The sequence below is a fragment of the Bubalus kerabau genome, chromosome 11 (genome assembly GCF_029407905.1).
Source record: "Bubalus kerabau isolate K-KA32 ecotype Philippines breed swamp buffalo chromosome 11, PCC_UOA_SB_1v2, whole genome shotgun sequence".
Classification (NCBI taxonomy): domain Eukaryota; kingdom Metazoa; phylum Chordata; class Mammalia; order Artiodactyla; family Bovidae; genus Bubalus; species Bubalus kerabau.
In genome coordinates, this window is record NC_073634.1 from 71,182,452 (window position 1) to 71,200,344 (window position 17,893).

Here is a 17,893-nt window from a genome sequence, read left to right on the forward strand (position 1 = left end):
CCTCATCACTTTGCTGCCTATCAGTCCTCTCCTTAATTCACTTCTTTCTCTAGTCAACAAGATGACCATTCTGCTACTAATATCCCAGATGCCTCCTACTCCAAGTCTTCCATTTGCCCACAGAACACAGCTCCTATCTGAATATGAATATACTCTGCTTTAACCCCCAAGTTGCTGAGTGGGCACTGCTAAAGCAATCATTAGTCATGAGGGCTGCTCCCTCCTGAAAGCTGCTGCTTCCAGTATTAGTTGGGTCTTCAGCACTGTTCAGGTATCCTCCCATGTGTCTCCAGATCACTCCACGAGCAAGACAGCTTTTAAAAGACATGCCACTATCCCCACTCTCCCACCTGCTCCTGGCAGATGACCTCAATTTCTGCTGCCCAGAGAACACATAGCCCAACAGAAGAAAAATGTCTCTCCAAAATCTTACCAAACCCTTCTGCCCATCACACCCCTCGCCCCAACACCATGCCCCTCGCCCTGATCAAATGAGACTTGACAGTGCTCAACAGAGTGCTAGCAAAAGGTAGGAAAGCAGTAGCTGGTGGGGTGTGGTGATAGTTAAAATCAGCCACAGCCTTGTCTTTTGTTCAAGTTTAATCTCTCTACCGGTGCTTCAGATACAGCAGACCCTTCTCCCCAGGAGACTTGCTCAACAATTGTTATTCTCTTTTCTGTCTTCAGCTTTTCCTTCTCTACTAACTTTTTCCCCAGTGCAAGATCATGCTTGGGTCTCAAAAAATAAATAGACCTCCCTAGATCCTGTGTCCCCTCCTTCACTAACACTCCTTTCTTCAAACAAGCTTCTTGAAAGAACAGCCTCCCTGACTGGGTCCACCCTTGCCCCCAGCTGCCAGCTGCAGAGATACTATCTAATAAAAGAGAGTGGACTCCTCTTATTTACCAAACATCTGTTCTTTGAAAAACTGCTTTAGAGATTAGCAAAGAAACCATGAAAAGAAATATACTGTTTGCTATTAATTCCGAATTTTAATAATATGAATGAGGAGAATAGATTTCCCTTTGTAATCAACGCCACCTCTGACTAGGGTGCAAGTTTATTTAGTGTTAGACAAACCTGTTTTCACAAAACTTGCCTGATTCTCTAGATCCAAAAGCTAAAAATAATCTTTCCTCTCTGAGTTCCCACAGCATTAGTCTTACACCTGTCATACCTTATCACTTTATATCAAATTATCACATAACTCTACAGTTAATAAGTAATTGATAAACAAATGCGTAGACTTTACAAGTACCTATTATAGACTGGATAATTTTAACAATAAATCATCTACTCAACCAATTAACTCAGGATCCTTGAAGATCCTCCATGACATTTTGCTAACTTAGTAAAGTTGCATTCAGTCATTCACAACCTGTAATAAAGGTTTTCACTTATTTAAAGCCGGCTTAAGAATATAAAATACTAAGACGTTACCATGTCATTTGGTGTTCAGACTGAAAAGACTAAGGTAAAAGTCAATGGGGGCAGGAACTACCCAATCTGAGGTAACCAGGAGGTGAGCAGAGCATTCCAAGGGAAGGAACGCATTTTTCCCTCTCTTACCTGAAAAATGGCTCAAGAAATGCTCCTCAAGGAGGGACTGAGACTTCCCCTCGCACAGTGTCTGCTTCAATTCCTTTTACATAATCTGAGCGTTCGAAGCACAGGTGCCACTTCGCCATTCCTAGACCTCCCGTAGTTTTGTTCATTTCTGAAACAGGAAATTTGTCTAAAAAATCTCCAAAGTTTTTTCTGATGCGAATAACTGCACATTATTTAAAGCATGGAAACTAAATCTGATTCTGAAAAGCAGGTTTAATGCTTAAAAAAAAAAAAGAAAAAAAAAAAAACAGTGGTAAATCCTTTTGTGAATATGAAAAATCTCCATGTCCTTGTCTCCCAACCACCCTCAACATGAGATCATCTGTATGAAATTGGTAATTCTCCTAAAACACAACACAGGGACTGGCGTCAGATACTTCTAAAGTACTGACATTCCTGCGCCCACAGTCCCTCTGAAGAAGCCAGGCTTTAATCCTCACTCAGGCAGAAATATGGGCTTGGAGGACTGTGTAAAGGTAAAAAGGTGGCCAGGAAAGCATGCCAGGAAACACAGGGCAGGGCCAGGTGACAGACCCCGGTCCCCCTGGAGCCAGAGCCAGAACCTCCCAATTTGCTTTAACCTTGTAGAGGGCATAATTTCCAGCCAGGCTAATAATCACCAGGGGCACACAGCCAGAGGGCAGGGCAGGCTGGGTAAGCAAAAGCCAGGGAATGAGCCTGAGAGGCTCCTGATTTAGAATCCAAGCAGTGAGGAGGAAGGGTGGTGGACAGCCTCCTACAGACAACTTATAAAGTAGCTGCCTTCATTGAGAAAGATCCAGGTTGCCAACAGGAACTCTCCTACCTCCATGGGCCTCTCACTTGCCCCACAGACCGTCTCAGCAGCCTGATTTCCTTTAGGAGGAGAGATCCTGTGACTGTGACTCAAATCACACTAGCAACTGACTGTGGAAATGTCCCCTCTCTGTGGAGTCACCAGCACAGAGCAGAAACTTCCCATGGTGCCATTTCCTCCCTCCCTGCTACAAAATCTTGAGTCTTAAGACTTGTCCCCAAGCCACCTAGCCAAGTTATAATGTGAGGCTGCGGGAAGAATGCTCTATACAACTCAGCATGCCTTGGGCAAAAGATTCCTTCAGTCCTTCACACGATCACTCTCTCACTCACTTATCCACTCAATCACCCACTGTTTCCAAGCACTATGACTGCCCACTATGCTCCAAGCACTCAGCTGCAAGGATGCCCTACAGGACTCTTAGCAGACAGCAGTCTGTCAATTGCCTAAGAACATCTCTAAAGTGGACCCTGGTGACCCAAAACTTCTGACAGGAGACAACTGCCTTTTGTGTCTATGCTATCAGGACCAGTTAAACAATTTCATCCCATAAATATGATTGTCAGTTGGGAAACTGAAGTGACTTAAGAGACGTCTGATTTTCTACTCATTGAAGGCTTTTCTACTCATTGAAGCCGGTCTTCTTTGGCTTTCCACCAGCTAGTGCATACATAAGTAAGTTACCATGTCATTCCAAAAGTAAACAAACCTAATGACGTCACATACACATAAAGAAACTCTTTTTTCATGTAATTAGTTAAGCCCTTCCTTCATGGGTCTAAATAAATTCGCTTTTATTGTAATGCTCTCAAAAGAATGAAGCCAGAATCTCATGAACTACCAAGTTACCACACAAACTCGGCTGTAACCAAACTGTCCAACCTTACTTAAAATACTTCAAGCTATTTATGAATAGATTAGGACTTTTCCCCCTTGAATTCAAGGGAACATCCAACATTCTCTGGTTAGAGGAATGTCAGGGCCTACAAGGGATAGGGGACAGGGCAGTGACTGTGAATACCATGGTGTCTTCCCTGGCTCTCATCTTCCTCCCACGTCTTAATTTTAGGTACCACTATACCCAGGCCACAGCTTTTGCTCTAGTTTTTCCCTCTTTGGAAAATTCATCTCTAAGTGACAGAGAGTGAAGACATGAGAAATGGAATTTGAGGCCTGTATCCTATGGCTCAGTGGGTAAAGAATCTGCCTGCAATGCAGGAGACACAGGAGATGCAGGTTTGATCCCTGAATCAGGAAGATCCCCTGTTGGAGGAAATGGCAACCCACTCCAGTATTCTTGCCTGAAAAATCCCACAGTTAAGAGGAGCCTGGTGGGCTACATCCAAAGGTTGCAAAGAGTCAGATATGAGTAAGCACACACATACTAGATCTTTGGGCTTCCCTGGAGGCTCAGTTGGTAAAGAATCCACCTGCAATGCAGGAGACCCTGGTTCTATTCCTGGGCCAGGGAGATCCGCTGGAGAAAGGATAGGCTACCCACTCCAGTATTCTTTGGCTTCCCTTGTGGCTCAGCTGGTAAAGAATCCACCTGCAATGTGGGAGAGCTGGGTTTGATCCCTGGGTTGGCAAGATCCATTGGAGAAGGGAAAGGCTACCCAATCCAGGAGTCTGGCCTAGAGAATTTCATGGATCGTATAGTCCATGGGGTCACAAAGATTCAGATACGACTGAGCGACTTTCACTTCACATACCTTAGTTTGGGCTTTACAGGTGGTGCCAGTGATAAAGAACCTGCCTGCCAATGTAAGAGAAATAAGAGACATGGGTTCAACCCCTGGGTCAGGAAGATCTTCTGGAGGAGGGTATGGCAACCCAACCCAGTATCCTTGCCTGGAGAATCCCCATGGCCAGAGGAGCCTGACGGAAAGGAGGAGCCATAAGGTCACAAAGAGTCAGAGTCAGACACAACTCAAGTGACTGAGCGCGCACACATACCTTAGTTTGAGTCCTAATTTTACTAACCGAACTTCAGTTCTATAAAGGAGTAAAAAAAAATAACACGTAGTATACAGGACTGTGTTAAATAAACTGCTGCACATAATGGCCTTTGTAAATGGCAGAGAGATTTTAAAATAATGATTACTGCCCAATCCTACCTCTCAAGCTCTGTTCTCAGGTTCTAAATGAGACCAACGCCACATTCCTCTCCAGAGTCTGTCAAGACTGCTGACAGGAAAGTGAGAACCAAGTATGACCCACCCCATCCCCAAGAATTTCAAGGGTGTCAGATTTAGAGCCCCACTTTCACCTATTACCTCTCTTTTTACATGTTATTTTTTCTTTAAATGGGAATCCCCCGCCTAAAGAACATTTCCTTTCAGATGTACCTCTAGCCCTTCAAGATCAACCCCAAGAAACAAGTTTGTCTCCTCTTCTAGAAAGAGTGCTTCTCCTTTCCAGTTACCCCTATTTCTGTCACAACGAGTAGTTGTCCAACTTCACAGGGTAAACAGACACCTTGGCATTATCAGTGACTTATTTTTTCTTCTTTATCCTCTTCCTGCCTGAGAGATGATCAGATCAGTGGTTTCTTCTATGAAGTGCCCTTCAAATTAGTTCTTTTCCTTATAATCCTTCCCCAGCTGATGCCTTTTTATTTCATATTTCAGGCCTACGCTGCCACTACAGCTTCCTAACTTGTTTCCCTAACCTCATTTTTCACTTCATTCATTTCATACATTCACACTATAAAACTTGCTACTTTTATCACCACTATTCATTACCTAGCTCAACAAGGTTAAAAAAAAAAAATGCCTGGTTTCAGCCCACCCATCACAAGTCAGAATCTATTTACTATTTAATTTCAGATATTATTATAATTGTTCTATTTTAAAATTTATTTTTAATTGGAGAATAATTGCTTTACAATGTTGTTCTGGTCTCTTCCATAAAACAACATGAATCAGCCCTAAGTATACTTATGTCCCCTCTCTTTAAACTTCCCCCCACCCTCCCACCCCATCCTCTAGGCTGCCACAGAGCCAGGTTGAGTTCCCTGTGCTACACTGCAATTTACCACTATTTATCTATTTTACATCCAGTAATGTATATATTTCAATGCTACTCTCTTGTTATTTCCTAATTTTTTTTAAGTGGCTATTTTTTTCTGAATCAGAAAAGATAATTTGTTAATGCATTGTATGATTTTTAAAATATATCTACATAGTTGGAGAAGACTCTTGAGAGTCCCTTGGACTGCAAGGAGATCCAACCAGTCCATTCTAAAGGAGATCAGTCCTGGGTGTTCATTGGAATGACTGATGCTAAGGCTGAAACTCTAATACTTTGGCCACCTCATGCGAAGAGTTGACTCATTGGAAAAGACTCTGATGCTGGGAGGGATTGGGGGCAGGAGGAGAAGGGGATGACAGAGGATGAGGATGGCTGGATGGCATCACCGACTCGATGGACATGAGTAAACTCTGGGAGTTGGCGATGGACAGGGAGGCCTGGCATGCTGCGATTCATGGGGTCACAAAGAGTCAGACACGACTGAGCAACTGAACTGAACTGAACATAGTTATGACTATATCTCAACTGAAATAGGTTCATATGCTATATATTTTTTCATGCATCTGTTATAGCCATCTTTCTGTGTCAATAATTAAAGATTTACTTCATGTATCATTGTATGGACATACCACAGTTGATTTGACCAGTCCCTTACCAATGGCTATTTTGATTGCTTTATAGACTCTGTAATAGTAAATATCCTCAAATATGTATCTCTGTACATTGACCATTGGGATGAATACCTAGAAGTTGAATTGCTGGTTTAAGACCATGTGTACCTTAAATCTGATATATATCACCAAACTGAACTTCAGAGAAAATGTATTAATATTCATTCCCAGCAACAGAGTATAAGTTCTTCTTTTCCTCCAGCCCTCACCAGCAATAAATATTTTCTTCTTTTTAAATTTATCAGTCTAAATATAGACTGATATTGAAAAATGATATCTCATTTCTGTTTGTGTTTTCTGGATTATAAATGAAACACCCATTTTCTATATTCTTTATTAATCACTTGTAATTATTTTTCTATGACTTTTCTCATTTTCCTGTGTTTTTTTCCTATTAATTTATAAGAGTTTACAAATTAAGAATTTTGCACACATTAGAGATATGCTGAAAACTCTTTTTAACCAGTTGATATCTACTTTTTATTTTGCTTATGGTGTTTGTTGTGATTTTTAAAAATCTAATCCACCTCATTTTTTTCCTTTATGGTTTGTGCCTTTGGTACCACACTAAAAAAACTATTTAAAAAAAACAAACAAACAACTATTTTCAAGTACACTTATCACTTTATGTAAAAATCTTTAAACTAACACAACACTGCAAATCAACTATACTCCAGTAAAAATTACTTTTAAAAATAAAATAAAAATAAATATCAGGTTGGCCAAAAAGTTCTTTTGGGTATTTCCATAAGATTTTATGAACAAACTTTTTGGCCAACCCAATAAGAAGAAATAAAAATAAATAAAAGTATTTATCTAGGATTTATTCTACTAGAAGGTGGCAGAGATTTTCTTTTAAATGGTTAGATATTTGTCCTAAACACTATCCTTTCCCACTGAATGTAGGTCCATTTCTGGACTTCCTAATCTATGCTGAGCACTACTCTCTAACAAGAATTCTTCTTTTCAGTTAGACGAGTTCTTTCGTTGCCCACAATAGGTTTTATGTAGGTTCCTGCTTATATTCACACTGTTGCCCTTTTTCTCTTATACCTCCTCTGCCCAGATCCTTCAAAGCAAAACCATTTCTGGGTTAAGAAAAAGTAAATGCTATTTAAAACAAGAAATACTTCCAAATGACAGAAGATAATGTACATATAAGAGGTTCTACAAATCCTTTGTGTGGCTAAGCAGATGAGCTTTTTATTCAGCGGAGTCCTTCAGTGGATCTTGGCTATACGAGGTGAATTTGGGAGGGAGAGTTAAGAATTCAATTACTTTGCTTAAGAATAAGAAATATCTGCAGTGCTTAGTAGTAACAGAGTAAGGATGGTTTGCAAAGGAAAGAGATAAGATTGTAAGAGACACCAAGGCCACATACAGTAATAGTGATGGATCTCTAATGCAAAGGTGGGCAAAGTACTTTAAGGGACAGGGAGAGCCAGTGTTAGAATTCAAGTTGCTTACTTTGCTGCAACGTAAAATACTCTCCACTACGCCAAACTTTAACAGTCTGCTACACACACAAACAAAGGCTTTGAGCTGGGAGATATCGGAGTTCTACCATCTGAGTCAATGTGGATGGAAACAGTAACAGCAACTTGAGACACTAAGACCATCTACAATCTGAACGAATTTAATGGAAGCAAGAACTCAAAATCAGAGTGACCATAAATATAAGAGTTCCCAGGAACATGGTGAATTCTGGGTGAAGGAATCAGAGTTCCCACAAGTTGCATGATGACGCTTTGAGCCAAAATTTTAAAGGAAAAGACAGTTCCAGGCTAACTAACAGATTACACAGGATGCTCAAGTCCTCAGAACCTTTTGAACAGAATCAAAGTGCACAAGGGACATTAGTGCCGAGCAGAAGCAGTTCATGGGGGAGTTTATGATTACTCAACCTGCACAAAAAACAAGCTTCGAATTATTTGCCCCATCCTTTCACCATTGCACGTGCTTCCAAAGAGGTCTTCCAGGCCCTATCCCACCTCAGGTGTCCTTAGTCAACTCTCACCTCTTTCACGAAGCTTCCTCTCAAAGTGTTGTAGCCCTCGGATGCTTCCTTTCCAGAACTTCCATTTTACTTAAAATCTAAACCTCACATTAACCTTTAATTATTTTTTCTGTTAACTTCTCTGTGGAATTCAACTATACATGCCTTGCAGACAAGAAATTTAAGAAAAGGAGAAAAAATAAACAAACCATCTAGACACATCCTAAACATCTTACATTATACTCAGAGCCTATTAAATTCCTGGTGGGGGATCAGCGCAAAACAGTGATTCAGAAGCAAGTTTACTAATCACCCTGGATGGCGACGCTCCTAAATCAAGGAACAAAGGAAGAAGAATGGGGTAAGAAAAAATGAGGGAACAGGGAAAAGAGGATGCTTTGATGAATAATGTAATTTGACTTGGGACATGTAGAGTTTAAAAAGGCTAAGAGCCATCCAGGTTACGGTATCAATAGTGTTTAGTCATCATGAGTCAGGAACTAAGAAGAGAGACTTACGTTGGAGATAGCGATCTGAAAGTTTTTGATAAGCATAGATGACATCAACCAGGGACAGTTTATGAAGGGAGCAGAAAAAGAGACCAAGGAAAGAATCTTAGGAAATGTCTTCATCACAGGAAAGACTAGTTGGGGAAAGTAAGCCTTCTGCAATTATAGACCAACAAATAATTATAAATACCTACAGACTGATCGCTTACTCCTTGAAAGGAAAGTTATGACCAACCTAGATGGCATATTAAAAAGCAGAGACATTACTTTGCCAACAAAGGTCCGTCTAGTCAAGGCTATGGTTTTTCCTGTGGTCATGTATGGATGTGAGAGTTGGACTGTGAAGAAAGCTGAGTGCCAAAAAATTGATGCTTTTGAACTGTGGTGATGGAGAAGACTCTTGAGAGTTCCTTGGACTGCATGGAAATCCAACCAGTCCTTTCTAAAGGAGATCAGACCTGGATATTCATTGGAAGGACTGATGCTAAAGCTGAAACTCCAATACTTTGGCCACCTGATACAAAGAGTTGACTCATTGGAAAAGACTCTGATGCTGGGAGGGATTGGGGGCAGGAGGAGAAGGGGACGACAGAGGATGAGATGGCTGGATGGCATCACCGACTCGATGGACATGAGTTTGAGTAAACTCCGGGAGTTGGTGATGGACAGGGAGGCCTGGTGTGCTGCGATTCATGGGGTCGCAAAGAGTCGGACACGACTGAGCGACTGAACTGAACTGAACTGAATGACCAAATAACTGACTGACTCTATTTAAGATCTCTAAATGTCAATTACAAGCCCTTTCCCCCTACCTGCAAGTGAACTCACTCCCTGATCTTCACATGGCCTTTCACAGGACGCAGCAGAAATGGACAAGTGACAACAAGCCTTCAAGGCCTCTAAGGTGGGTTTTGTTGGTAGAGGATGCTATCTATTGCTGTTCAGAGAACACCAAACCTAAGGGAAGGTTCAACACTGAGCCTTTCCATCTAGTTTATGATTAGCTCAGCCAACTGAGTTAATAAGGCCAGCCAACCAAAGATCTCACTGATGACAGTAAAGACATATATACCAGGGTCTCAAAAGGCCTGAATCAGGAGTCTTAGTGACTTCTATCTGCTTCAAGTGGTCTTTTCCTATCCTGGCTGAGAATAATATTCAGAAGGAGTAACTGGCTTCCTTTTCCAGCTATGTTCTTCGCACTCAGTCATCCACCTGGCAGATTTAAATGAGTCTTCACCTGCAAGACTGCCCTGCCCAGAACATGGGTTTATCTTCACTGAAGGGGTGAAAAAAATTATTATAGTTTGGACTGCCCACGAACTATAAAAGAAGAGAATTTCATAGGCAAAGTAGAAAATTTATAATGTCATATCCATTCCATAAGAATGAGCTCCGTCCCACTTAGCACTGATGCCCATATGTAAAGTAAAATCATGAACTAGCAGTGAAACTGGAGACTAGTGTGGAGATGAACTAGTTCCAGAGTGGGAGAGATGGGGTGCTCAAAAGTGCTACAGAAATCCCTGAAGAGGTCAAAGCCAGGGGAAAAGCCTCAGAGAAGCCCTCTTTCCTTGGATCTAGAAGCCAATGGTTTCTGTGGCCATGATGGCATCACCCATTTCAACTGGAGGAAAGGAGAAGAGGATGTAAAAGTGGGAGAAATAATGTAGCACCCCTACCTTCTTCTCTACCTGGGGCTCCACTCCAGATCAGAGCTGGCCTTATGCAGACACACAGTAAGCAATCAAACACATGATGTGATTCCAGCAGAGAGACAGATGAGTGGCAGGTGCTCAGAGGACATTTGTTCAATGAGGAGCCCCAGGAGAGATTTCCCTACCGAAGAGAATTTTTCTCACTGACTGTCACATTACCTTCACCTAGAATTCCTTCATTTGACGTCCACTGGTTTGGGATAAAGCCTTATACTTTCAGAAACTGTGCCCCACCAAACACTATATTCTGTCAAGTTTTAACAAACATTCCTTCTGTCAAAGAAAAAAAAAGGTTCTTTAGTTAAGTCAGTCTAGAAAATGCTGTATTCTCTATCTCCCTTTTTGAGCTTTATAAATGCGTATTAAAAGCTCTTCCTGAGGCAGAGGCAGCTGGAGAGCTAATATGAAATTCAGGACAAGGGCTTGGCTATGCCTAAGAGCTTTGTTCCAGAAGCATAGATAAACAGACCAGCAAGACGTCCAATTAGCCCAAACAGCAGCAGGCAAAGTTCAGAGTAGTCAACATGAGGAGATCAGTGCATGGGCAGAACTCTACCTGCCGAAGCCTACCTGTAAAAAAAGGAGAAGGGACCTGGCCTGAAAGAGGCTGGAAACCAAAGGCCACAGTCCCAGCATTATAGTCCTGGTAAGGGCTAGGGGCTCCTCCAGGGAAAAGCCAAAATACAGGTGAAACAGAGGAGAGGCAGAGACTAGTAGACCAGACCTGTCACTCAGGGTGTATGCCCAGAAGTCCCTCCCTAGGGGGGCACTGGCTTCAAAATTCCCATGGTCAGCAGATCCAACTACACAACTAGATCTTGCATGTGAGGCTGAGGTGGCTGGAGAGAGAGGTAGACGTGTGGTATAACCAGAAACTTCCAAAAAGTTGTGTCAATTCCAGTAAGGAACATGATCCATTCTGTATCAAATTTTAGGAGGTAAGGGGTCTAGGGAAATGTGCCAAAAGAAGAAAGAACCTCAGAGGCCTGAATGAAGCCAAAAGTCTGATCCAAAGAAAATGCTCTGGAAATGTGGGTAGAAATGTGGACAGAGTAAAGTTGAAGCCTGAGGGTGAACGGCTTACACGAATTCAATTGTGAGGAGCTGAGAAAAGCACTGAGATGTGAGCTGTCAAAGACTCCCTGGGATGTGTGGATTTCAATTACAAAGGCATTTTGAGAGCCTCTGTAAATGGTAAATGAAAAATGAACAGTCAACCAGGAGTGAATTCAATCCAAAACGGTTAAAGATCTGACTCATAGGTGCTATGCTGGCATCTCTGGCTTAGTTATTTTGGCTCCACAAATTAGTGAACAAGGGGGAACTGCACCTTTGTATTGACACCTCAAATGTTTTGTCACTGCTTTGGACGTGGCTTATTTTACTTCCTGGTAAAGCCCGATCTCAGCACAGCTCATTGGGAAATCCAGACCAGAAGCTGTCTATGACCAGCGGCCACAGAGGAAGCGCTCTACCCATGTCATCATCAGTGGCTTCTTTTGCGCCACCATTTTACACCATTTCTGGGAAGATGCTTCCTGCTTCCTAAGATCTGTGATGGCCTTGTCTGAGGACATCAGAGAAAACCACAGACTCAAAGGCCCTACACTCCTTGTCACATTCTGCTCGTCAGCTGTTCTGCAGACAACATCATGACTGCACAGCCAGCACACTGGTGGGGACCACTCTCAGCATCTTGTCTTTCCTCAGGCAAAACTGTAAAGAACACAAAATGGTTCTTGGGGACCCAATTTCTCCTTTCAGGGCCCTAATCTCAATTTCAATGGTGAATCCTTCCCATCACTATGACTAGGGGCACAATGCTTTCTCCCCTCTGTCCCTGCCTTAGTCTAGTTCTCAGAAATCAATCTTAAGAACTCATTCATACTTCCACTTACATGACCGATATTTCATAATCAAACCCTTCCTGGAGTCTTTTCATAGGGTCTCAAAAAGCTTACATCAAGGGGAGAAAATGTCACTGGTAGAATTCCAAGCAATAACACATAGATGAGAAAAGTCTTTGAGGGGCAAGATGTATTCTTGGTGCCGCCTGAAATTATATCACTTGACAGACCAGCCCTGTCTCTTCTTATTTCATCACCTGACACGAAAGCTGTCTCCTCTGCCAGCCCAGAGGCCAGGCTCCCCTGGATCTGGGCCAACACTCACCGCCATCTGGTCTCCCTTGGAAAGGCAAAAGAGAGACACCTCTTGTTTACTCAGTAATAATTCACTGTAGTAGTCATGTAACAGGTGCCACCAGCTCCCAATACATGCAGTAAGGCCACACCACACCCTCATCTCTGCCGCCATCATGGCTTATTCCCTAGAACACATCAACAGATTTTATTTGGATGACAGGAAGGCCCTCTTAAACTGTACACCAGTGTTACCAGTGGTGTTTTGACAGTATAAGTTACACTACAATGAAGACCTAAAGGTAAAGAATAAAGGCTTTTTTTAATCCTTCCCTACAGTCAACTGGTGACTTTCCCACATAAGTTGTTGCAGCACATCTATATACAGAACCCAGTCCTGTTCTACCAACAGGGTGCTCTGGCTAAACACGTCTAAACAAGCAGAACTGTGAAGTAAAGAAAGGTGGCATCTCCCCATCTTCTCTTCTTTCCCCACCCTCCTTTCTCAAATCTTGTCAGAGATAGAAGAGTTCTATGAAAACAGCGTGGGCTTTGGAACTGGACAGACCTGAGGAGAAATAAATCCTAACTCAGCCTTTTATTAGCTGTCTGATCTTGGGCAAGTTACCTAACTTCTTTGACTTTCAGTTTGCCCACATGCAAAAATGGAGATAATATTTCATTGATTTGCATTATGATAACTAAATGAAAAAATAAACAAAAACATATAATTTATGTCTGGTTCTCCAGAGATATGTTTGTTCTTCCCAATCTGGGTCAGTACGTACCTGGTCCCTTCATGTTCCTTTCTGGTTGTCCAAGGTGTGTGCCCCACACAAACTTTCCCTTCCTTTTCCTAAACCCTATCAAAGTTCCCATTCCTCACAAGAGCTGATCTAAATCACACTGCTAAAAGGAAAGCAATTCTGATAAGATGAAGTCAAGTAAAACATGGATGATACGGCTGGGGTTCCTGTATTAACTCTGCGGGGGATGTTTCTTCATTTAAAAAAAAAGTAGGGACACAGAAATTCAAATGAAAGGGAGGACTTCTAATAATGAGACTCTCCTAGAGGACAGGAAACCAGCATGTTGGCCTCTTTCCCTGCAAGCACAAACTCTGTGCTAAGGATGAGAAACCTTAGCACTACAGAACATCATCTCAGATTGCTGAACATCACACCTCAAATCAACAGGTCCAGAATAGAACTTGGGAGCCCTGGCTACTCCTTCTGCTCTGGCCAGCACATACTACTTCCTTAGCCAAGAAGTTACGGTGGAGCTTTTTTTCCTAGGAGGTTTCCAACGCTATTTTAAACTCGACGGAATCAAGCAGTAACAGGATGTGATTACATTTATAGCCTTGGAACAGCCTATTTGAGGCCTGAGCTCCACTTCCAAATGGTCTCAACAAGGCCCATATTAATATAGGGGCAAAGTGGGCCTGCGTCTTGACTTCTTTCTCAGTGATCTAGGAAGGAAGAACAAAGGGAAATTTCTAGACTTTCCACATCAAGAATCATGAAAGCAAATTACATTTCATTTATTACAGATTTAATTTACTACAATGAAAAATTGGCCTAAGTGTAATCACTTGGCAATGCTAAGGTAAGGACTTCCCTGATAGCGCAATGGGTAAGAATCTGCCTGCCAATGTAGGAGACATGGGTTTGATCCCTGATCTAGGAAGATTCTACATGCCACAGAGCAACGAAGCCTGTGGACCATACCTTCTGAGCCATCGCTCTAGAACCTGCAAGCTGCAACCACTGAAACCCATGCACTCTAAGGCCTGTGAACCACAACTGCTGAGCCCATGTGTGGCAACTACTAAAGCCCTTGCACCCTAGAGCCTGTGCTCCACAAAAAGAGAAACCACCACAGTGAGAAGCCCAGGCACTGCAACAAAGAGACAGCCCACTCGCCACAACTAGAGAAAGCCCATGTGCAGCAACAAAGACCCAATGCAACCAAAATTAAAATAAAACAACTTTTAAAATGCTATGCTGACTCTAAATCCCAGTTCAGCACGGGAATTCTCACTGTGAGGAGCCCTGCAGCAGTGTCCACGTTCTATGTGACTTTCTTGGCGAGGCCCCAGGGAGCCCAGAGCACTAGCCCAGGCTGGGCTCTCAGTGGTCTGGACCACTGAGGGATGAAAATGGCTGGCTGGCAGGTTCAACAGATGGAAATATGAGGAAATGAAGGTGAAATTCAAGGCCAGGGAAGGGCTGGTTCAGGCAGTATTACCTGACAGCACATGCTCAGGGAACTAGGAAAGCAGAAATAACAATAATGTAAATTATATTCTATTCATCCAAAATATCAAAATTTTGCTAGATTTCCCTTATACTTCGCTAGACTTCCTTATACTTATTTTGTGTTTAGTATTATTTCTGAAATATATACTCAGGGCTGAAATTATGAGGAACATCATAATCTTTCAATGAACATGAATCTGAGCAAACTCCAAGGGAAAGTGAAAAGACAGGGAAGACGGGCATGCTGCAGTCCATGGGGTCCCAAAGAATCAGACATGACTTAGCAACTGAACAACGACAGTAACAACCATAATCTTCCCATTGCTTAGACCTCTAAAGTTCTAAATCTGGTCCCTGGCTTCAGTATGAAGCAAGAAAAAGCAGGATTCCAAAACTTTGTGGTCAATATTCACTCCTTCATTCAATAAACATTTCTTGATGGGCTAATAAGTGCGAAGTCTTTACTCAGTCCTGGGATACAGCAGCAAACAAAAGAGATACACAGTCTAGTAAGAGGAGCTGAGAAAAAGATTAGGATCCAAAGGAAAAGGTCTATACAAGAAAACAGGCAGGATTCTGTGGCCAGCATTGGGATGCAAGGGGAGGAAACCTCTTCTGGGATGCCAGCAGAAGAGACCACGGCAGACAAGGTGCTGTTCAGGGAGATGAGCAGGGTCAAACAATGCCCTTATCCTCCCACTCCTTTTATCAAGGGAGAGAGCCACTGCAGTGGGTTGAGTTAATCAAGAACAAGTGACCAGGGTCCTCACAGTGCTACCAAGAGGCTGCTCCTTCTCTGCTCACAGCCATAGACTGTGAGACGTGGCATGTAAACTATGTGTGAGATCCTGAAAGCGCCAAAGAAAAACAAGACTTGAGCTGTCTGCTGGCAGGAATTCTAGGAAATACAGCAGGCCAGGAATGGGAAGCATAAAAACACTTGCCAGAAGAAGCTTGGTGACCCTCCCCTGACCTGTCACTGATACTTCCCTGACATTGCAAGGAAATGATAAGAAAAGTCTGATTTCACCTGCAGGGGTACGACCAGGAAGACACCTGCTGTAATCATCAGACTTCAACCAAAAGCCTCCTGAGAGGTATGCATTTCTGCTTTAGAGTGGGCAGAGGGCAAGGATGGGGAAATGCTGCAGCCTGTATGTTACAGGAAAGGAGCCCTCTGAGCAGCTCAGCCCCAGCACTACCATAAGAGGAAGGCTGTAGTGAAGGTGCAGAGCTGATGAGAACAGCAGCAAATGATGCAGAGTGAATGCCCAGGCATCAGAGCAGTGGCCTAAAGAGATTTCCAAGTATCTGACCTCTCCGGGCCTCAGTTTCCTTATCTGAGAACAGAGATGACAGTAAGAGCATGCACTGGCTTCCTAGAGTTGTTGTAACAAATACTACACGCTGGGTGGCTTTAAACAATAGAAATTTATCCTCTCACAGTTCTAGAGGCTGCTGCTGCTGCTAAGTCGCTTCAGTCGTGCCCGACTCTGTGTGACCCCATAGATGGCAGCCCACCAGGCTCCACTATCCATGGGATTTTCCAGGCAAGAATACTGGAGTGGGTTGCCATTGCCTTCTCCGGTTCTCGAGCCTAAAAGCCCAAAATATAGGTGTCAGCAGGGCCACACTCCCTCTAAAGGCTCTAGGGAAGACACTTTCCTTGCCTCTTCCAGCTTCCAGTAGGTGCCAGTAAACCCTGCCTACATCTCAACATGGTTGTCTTCTGTCTGTGTTGTCTCCCACTTATAAGAATACCAGGCACTGTATTATGGCCCAATCAAGGAATGACTTCATAACTTGATTATATCTTACAAAGGCCCTATTTCCAAATAAAATCACATTCTGGATGGATACAAATTTTTAGGGGAACACCATACAACCCAGTACAGAGCACCTACCACATAAAGAAGTTATATATGTAAGGTGATAGAACAGTTAGTTCCTGGTATATGCCATGTATGAGTTAGCTACCTTTTGTCATTATCTCCAGCAGATAGTAGCTTCCATGAAATATGTGGATGCTCTGTTGTATACAAATCACCCTCCTTCCATTTTGAGTCAGAGGCAAAAAACTGGATGGGACTAGAGTTCCAAAAAGAACAGATGAGGACAGAGCTAGAACATGATGGGTGTACTACCACTCAACACTCCCCAACCAATACCCTATCAATATACCTAGGCTGGAGGGAGGAAACACCTGCTACAGTCACATGTTTTTTGAACAGAACTTATCATTCCAAACTAACAATGCCTATCAAAGCAGTCTCCAAATAAGGACCCACTTAGGAGGAGCTTCCAGAGCCAGGAGAGATGCTACACCAGTGAGCCCAGCAGCTTCATCACATAGTCAACTGAGTTCTGATCCCAAACTGCTTTATACAGCATATTCATCCCAGAGTAATGCAGATCCGGGAACTTCCCTGGCAGTCCAGTGGTTAAGACTCTGTGCCTCTACTGCAAGGGGCATGGGTTCAGTCCCTGGTCAGAGAACTGAGATCACTGTGCATGGCATGTGGTGTGGCTGAAATGATATACAACGAACCAAAGTGAAACGAGCTGAAACAAAACAAAATAAAATGGAGCTTTGCTATTTGCTATAGCTAGGATACCTTACTTTCAAATTAGGGGAGGGGAGAATAGATTAAAGGCTCCTGTTCTTATTCCTTCAGTAAAGGGGTTTGGGACATTACTGAAAAGAAACAGTGCCAGATCAACTGCTATCTTCATATCAAAATAAATTTCAGATGGATCAAAGATTTAAAAATATACATCCATACAAAGTACTCAAAGACAATAACTGTTTTTATAATTTTGAAGTCGGAAAGAATGCCTTTTCTAAACATTGGCCTAGCAGCAAATATATTATAAGGGAAAAGATTATCTTTGACTACCTGAAAATGTCAAACTCTTCCAAACAGATAAAAAATTGCATAAAGGTGAAAAATGAAAGACAAACTGGGAACAATATCTGCACCATATACAACTGTGAACACTTTAGCTCTTACAAATTATTTAAAAAAATACTAGTAGGAAAATGTGCAAAGGACATGACATGAATGAGTGATTTAAAAAATATATACATCTGCCCAAAAGATACTGGATTTATATTTATAAAAGATGTTTAATCTTTAATATTCACAGAAATGTACACTA

General features: G+C 42.4%; 1 long non-coding RNA gene across 11 annotated transcripts in view; it reads right to left on the minus strand.

Moving 5' to 3' along the window:
- Positions 1-17,893, minus strand: part of LOC129623286 (uncharacterized) — a 57,497-nt gene that overhangs the window by 11,668 nt on the left and 27,936 nt on the right. For 10 of the 11 annotated variants that reach the window (XR_008700452.1, XR_008700449.1, XR_008700455.1 and 7 more), the window contains one exon: positions 1,571-1,718. This is a non-coding gene — a long non-coding RNA (uncharacterized LOC129623286). Of the gene's footprint in view, positions 1-1,570; positions 1,719-12,504; positions 12,662-13,261; positions 13,945-17,893 lie in introns of all 11 variants that reach the window. The other variant, XR_008700453.1, reaches the window with a different exon arrangement.